At 50.7% G+C, this 6,211-nt stretch overlaps 1 protein-coding gene across 1 annotated transcript in view; it reads left to right on the top strand.

Moving 5' to 3' along the window:
* Positions 1-3,367: 3,367 nt before the first annotated feature.
* Positions 3,368-6,211, top strand: part of FLRT2 (fibronectin leucine rich transmembrane protein 2) — a 98,869-nt gene continuing 96,025 nt past the window's right edge. The window contains exon 1 of the mRNA XM_029952464.1: positions 3,368-3,508. The gene's annotated coding sequence lies outside the window, so the exon portion shown is untranslated. The remainder of the gene's footprint in view (positions 3,509-6,211) is intronic.

Below are 6,211 nucleotides of genomic sequence, written 5' to 3'. Positions count from 1 at the left end.
TCCCAGGATCATCAAAAACAAGAAGAGATTGAGGGATCGTCACACTGAACAGGAGATATGATGACTGAGGCAATGTGGTATCTTAGATTGGATCTGTTACTTTCATTGTTTTGATAAATGTTCCAAGGTAATGTAAGATGATAACATTAGAGGAAACTGTTCGAGTTGATGTAACTTTCCAATGTTTTGAAGGTGGGACTGTGTGATGTAATGATAGTATTGTTAGCAACAACTGAATAACAACTGAACTTTCTAAAGCACTTTCACATGCACTGACTCACACTGTGACCATACTGTAAGTCCGGTAGAACAGGTATATTTATGGCCATTTTATTAATGAGTAAAAAGTGGCTCAGAGCCACACTTACCTGAGCTCAAAATTTTCAATGCCTTGGGCTTAAGCCATGATCTTATAAATCCAAATCCTGTGTTCTCTTTACTTCCTCAAAGTACTAGAAACACAGCCCAAAGTACATGTGCACCTATGGATGGGGGTGTGCACCAATAAATGGAGGGTGCACCCAAAGATTTGTGATGGCAGTCCAGTTTCATTTGAAGTAAAAACTCCATTGAGGATTGAAGTCCAAACAATAATGAATGAGCTGATTTTTTGGTGGTTTTTTTTTGAGACTCACAGATGTATTTTTTCTCTTTCTACTCTTCTACCCTTTTGTATTAGTGATAGTTTCTTAATAAAAATAAAGTAACCTAATTATCCCCATTTCGTGAGGCTGCTAAATTATTACACTCTGGAGCCCCTGAACCACTTTTACTGCTCTTTTGCCTCCTCTGGTTACAACAGCACACGTTTCTAAAGCTGAGATACAGGTCACGTGGTTAAGAAGCTTGTTACAGTTATTCTGTATGTGATATTTTTCTGTACTTAATTTTACTTGTCCAGATGACAATCATCACATTAATAGTCTTTAGTAGGGAGCACATGCAGATGATTTTGTTTCCTTATAATTTATTTTTAATGTTTATTTTAATGTTTATTTTTAATAATTTTAATGTTTTTACTATTTAATATTTTAGAATGTTTAATATTTAATGTTTCCTTATAATTTATTTTTAATATTCTTTAATGTTTAATATTTTTAATTATTTTTAATATTTTTAATACTTACTGTTTATTTTTTAATGAAAGAGTGAAAGGGAGAGGGAGAGAGAGGGGGAGAGAGAGAGCGCTAGCAGGGAGGGACAGAGAGAGAGGGAGACACAGAATCCTAAGCAGGTTCCAGGCTCCCAGCTGTCAGGACAGAGCCTGAAGCAGGGCTTGAACTCTCAAATCCCTGAGACCAGGACCTGAGCTGAAATGGGGAGGTTAACTGACAACCACCCAGGCATCCCTGTTTCTTTATAATTTACAAAGAGCAATAATCTAAAATACAAATTCTGTACATCTGCAACTACCTTGTGTCATTTTTTCAGTCTTACTCATTTTCTGGCAGCACAAACAAGGGGAAACCTGTGCAGAGTTCCATTTTCTTTTTAACAAAAATGTATTCTTAAAGGTTAAATAATGATACTGTTCTCTCAGATCAAGGTTTCAAAGAAAAAAAACCAGACTTGGATACTTCTGTACGCTTAAACACACACCAACATGAGTATTTGAAAGCAGGTAGATGAGTATTTGTCCAAAAATGTGGTCTTCTCTGTTGATTCTGCGGCTTGACAAGTTCTCCCTATGCTTTGCTGCCACCTTGGCAAACTAGAAGGATTTACAACGAAATTCTGCACCAAGCTGGCTGGAAACTGTTCCCATTTCCTTCCTGGGCCGGCCAGCTCCGGAGGCGTTTGGAATGGCTATTACAGATTCCCATTGGTTTGGGGGATGTTGCGGAGAAAACTTAGAACATCTATCCTGTGGAAAAACTTTTATTTCCCTTTTAAAAATAACTCCGTTTTCGCAAGAACTACGTGTTTGTTACCCTCTAAATGATTTTTAAAGACTCCTTTCTTTCTTTCTTTAGTCCAGAATGGAGATGGAGAAGAAGGGACTCTGTTGAAAATTGTCTGCGTTTGCGTTGTGGGTGACGTTCTGGCTCATTTGGGTGTGTCGGTGACAGGGAAGGCAGTTGGCTGTCAGTTTCTCTCGTCTAGACTTCCCATTCCCCCTCCAGGAGATGACTCACCTCCAGCTCCAGTTAACTTCTTGGGAGTCCGGAGCACTTAGACAAAGTTGTTTACAAAACACAAAGCATCTGGGTGGCCAAGGCTGAGCCTCCTGTGTTTCTCTCTCGCGCTCTTGCTCTCTCTCATTTTTTAAAAAAAATTCATTCGTTCATTCATTCTGCTTCCACAGGACCTGGGAAAATATCGCTGATCAAAATCTAGGCGCTTAAAGCTGACCTACTGTTTTCAGTGTTGGGACGCAGATCTATTTTCTGCATCATCATTCTTGTCTGTTTCCCTTGCTTATTCCATTCTAAGACGCACTCTCTCCCTTCCATCAGCCCATTCACATCTTAAACTCCGTCAAACCCGCCCCCTTCCCCATCCTCCGGCGTCTTGGTCTTATTTGAATCTGTGGTCATCCGCCACGCTGACACTGGGTGAGTGGGTCGGAGACAGCTCTCCCTGCTTCTCCATTTAGATTTTGCGTGGGTGGGTGGGTGCCCTCCACCATTTGTCTCGCACGCGCAAACCAGTTATAAGCTAGAATTAGAACGAGCCGAGAGTTCCACATCTTCAAAGCACCGCTAGGAACGGAAATAATGCGGGTGGCGGGAGGGAGGAAGAAATAGAGGAATAAAACCCAACTTTGCTGGAAACTTCAATAAATCTGGTAACTGGACGCGAAAAAAAAAAAAAAAAAGATTCCGAGGGCTGGGTCTGGTCCGGATGAAACGCTGGGGCCCCTTCCCGAGCCGGAGCGTGGGGCGGGAAGCCCGCCTCTGGCGTCTTGCCACGCGAGTGCCCCCAAACAGCCACACGCCCACTGGAAGCGCACGTGAACAAAGCTCTGGCCCCGGGAGCCGCCGCTTGCGGTTTCCGAGTCGTTTCCAGCGTCTCCAGGGAGTGTAAGGCGCACACGGGGTTAAATTAGTTCCCTCCCCAGTAGGAGGGAGAGGAGGGGGAGGGGGATCGCAGCGTACTGTCTCCGGCTGGGTACCTTGTAGTTAGTTGTACGGACGAAACCTGTCGCTGTCACTTGTGAGTTCGGCATCTTCCATAGTCACCGCAGGAGAACCGGCGCCGGGAGAGGACAGCAGCGGCCGCGATCCCCGCGCCAGGGCGCAGCGCCGCTTCCGCCGGGGGCGCGTCTCGAGCCCTCGGTTCCGGGTGCTGGGCAGCTGTGAGGCGGCAGCACCGCGGTGTCCACCCCGACCCGGGTTCAGGTTGGCCGTTCTCAACGATGGGCAGGAGGGACCCTGGCGGTGACCCCTAAAACAATACCATGCCCCGGGAGCCCCGCTGCTGCCGCGCCAGCTTCTTCCCTTTCCACCTCCCCGACCCCGTGGGATTCGGATGAGCCCACTGCGAGGAGACACGGCACGGCGGCCAGGTAAAGGGACGGAGGTGCCAGGTGGAGTTTCCAGCAACCGCCAGGGCTGCCGCTAAGCGGCCGGGGAGGTGGGGGACGGGGAGCGGGGCGGAGGGGCTGGGGGGGGGGGCGAGACAGGTATTTTTTTGAACCAGCTTAGGGGTGGTTATCGGGATGGGATGTTTTTGGCTTTTTCTTTCCTCCAGAGAAGGCATAGGCTGCTTAACTCTCCCCCGACTTTAGGGAGGTCTATTTGCAGGTCGATTTCATCTCCTTTAAAGAGTTTTGTAACTGAGCTCTAGGTGAAAGCACAAATTTGCCGGGAGGGTCGATCCCAAATCGGGGTTACTAGAGCCTTTAAGCTTGCCGGAATCCAGCTTCTCACCTCCCCCGAAAGAATACGCTAAGTTCTAGGAGTGACACCCGCTACCCCGCCACCCCAGCGCCCGCTCGCTCTTCGGTTCTGTCACCGCTGTTACCAGGAGGTTGCATCTAAAGCCAGTATCCCGCCTCCTGCCCGAAATCCGGGACTGATTCGTGGCTAAAAGGACTCGGGGGACGCCAGTGCATTTCCCTTCGAGATGGGAGGAGGTTACTTTCTCCAGAACCAAGTGTTCCTCCAGCTTCGCTGCTCTTCAGTGGCCCAGCTCCGGGCTCGGCCAGCGCGACTCCCAAGCGCGCCAGCGGGGGCGTTGAAAGCTCAGGGAGCACACCCAGCTGAACCCGGGTTGCGTTCTCGGAGCCGCGAGCGTGGGACGCGCGGAGCCGGCGGAAAACGCCCCCCCCCCGCCTCAACAACCCAGGGCGCTAAGTGCGGGGGCCGGGCGGCGGCGGCGGCTGCGAGGGAGGCGGGAGCAGAGCTAGCCAGCTGCACCGGGTGTCCGCGCGGGTCCTGGGCAGCCTGGAGAGATCCCTCCGCCGCGCTGGTCAGTCTCAGGCTCGTCTCCGTGCCTCCAGCGCCGGCGTGGTCACTTCTCATTTCTAATCAGGCCCAAGATCAAGGTTGCCAGTAGAGGTCGGGACATTAACCAGGGACATTAAGTATCGAGGAAGAGGGTGATTGGGGCCAACTGGCCTCTCACTTGATGCCCAGGAAACTCCTGGATCGCATGGGGCTCCGGCCAGCGGCAGCTGCTGGTGGAGGTGGAGGCCACCGCGGCCGTCCTCGCTGGCGCTTTGCTCCTAGAACCTCCCTGCAAGATGGCACTCAGTCTGTCCTAGTCCAGTTAACTCCCCCGGCCGTGCCCCCTCCTCCTGTGGATGTTTGTGAGTCACACACGGAGTCTGGGGAGAGGAGCGGTTATGTAGATGTAAATCAAAGTATTTTCCTGACCACTTTGCATCAGGCAACAGGAGCCGCGACCCGCGGGCACAAACCCAGGTCGTGTGTGGGTGTGCGCGCGCGCGCGTGTGAGCGCGTGTGCCAGCGTGCGTCTCGGGCGTGCGTCTGGGTGGATCCGTGCGTGGCTTGTGCTTGGGAGGCAAATGGGGCGTTTCTCTAAGTCGTTTTAACACGACTAAGGCACTCAGATGCGTGAAGGCGGTAGACACAACAGGGATGAGAAGGAAATAAAAACAATTGGGAAAGTGGTGCCAAGTGACTCAGGCTTTGAACTGGGAGGGGGGAAATCCTCCCGAGCCGGTCGTGGCCACCGCCCCTGCGCAACTCTTGGTCCACAACAGCCCGTGGATCCCTAGGGAGTTGGTCCTGAGCTAGTTTCAAGCCTGCTGTTTGCTTCTCGCGTGGCCCCACCGACGGCGCGTCTCGGCGCAGCCCTGCGCTTGGCGCGAGCTCGCTCTCCCTCTTCTGTTCGCATTCTGCCTCTCAACAGACTTGTTAAAACATGACAGCAACTTACTGGAGGCAGGAGGGGCGACAATGAAATGAGAGGAGAAAACCAGAACCTTTCAAAATAGGTTTTCCAAGAAAGAGACGTGCACCTGGTTTTCTTACATTACTCTTTAACCTTTGCAAAGAGATTGCGAAGTGGAAACGTTGCCTGTATACAAATCAGGCTCTTTTTGCTGTCAAGTCTGTTTCCTGAATCTTTGAGGCTGAATTTAGTTGTCCGCTGTAATCTACGGGGAAAGTGAACGACCCTTTTTTCCATCAGCCGGAGTGAAGGGAGAAAATAGGCGTTCAAAATAATCATGTTAAACTTCGGATTATTTTTCCAATTAAAGTTACTTGCTAAGGTCCGGGATCAGGGAATTAACTGGCGATGGGATGGGGGTGGTGGGCGCAAATCACCAGGGTTGCCTTCATTTGAAATAACGCCATCTTGGTTGTGAGACTTGTTATATTTTTACCCTCTAATCTCAGGTTTCGATCATTTCTCAGTGTCTAAGTAATAGATCCTCTGGCTTGCAAGTACCTCTCAGGCGGGCAGGGGGGAGATCCGGACTTTCAGCGCTCAGACGGTGGCATTATTCCTGAGAGTTGGGGGCTGGGAGGGTGCAAGCTAGAGAGAGAAGGCGTGCTTGGTCAGGGTGGCATCATGGTGTTGGCCCAGACCGCCTGCTACTCTCTTCAGGGAGGAGAGGGTTAAAAGCCGAGTCTGACTTTGCCTCTTGGAAAGCTTAGGGTTGCAGCCGCGCCTCCCAAGCATTCTTTAAACCAGAAATGTGGGAGGGACTCCGAAAGGGAGGGAGTAGAGGAGGGGGTGGGGGGGCAGAGAAAGAGGCTCGAGGAGGGGAGCGCGCCGGAGCGCGGGGGACGGAGGG

This window comes from Suricata suricatta, chromosome 9 (genome assembly GCF_006229205.1).
Source record: "Suricata suricatta isolate VVHF042 chromosome 9, meerkat_22Aug2017_6uvM2_HiC, whole genome shotgun sequence".
Classification (NCBI taxonomy): domain Eukaryota; kingdom Metazoa; phylum Chordata; class Mammalia; order Carnivora; family Herpestidae; genus Suricata; species Suricata suricatta.
This window is presented reverse-complemented; position numbering and strand designations above follow the sequence as displayed.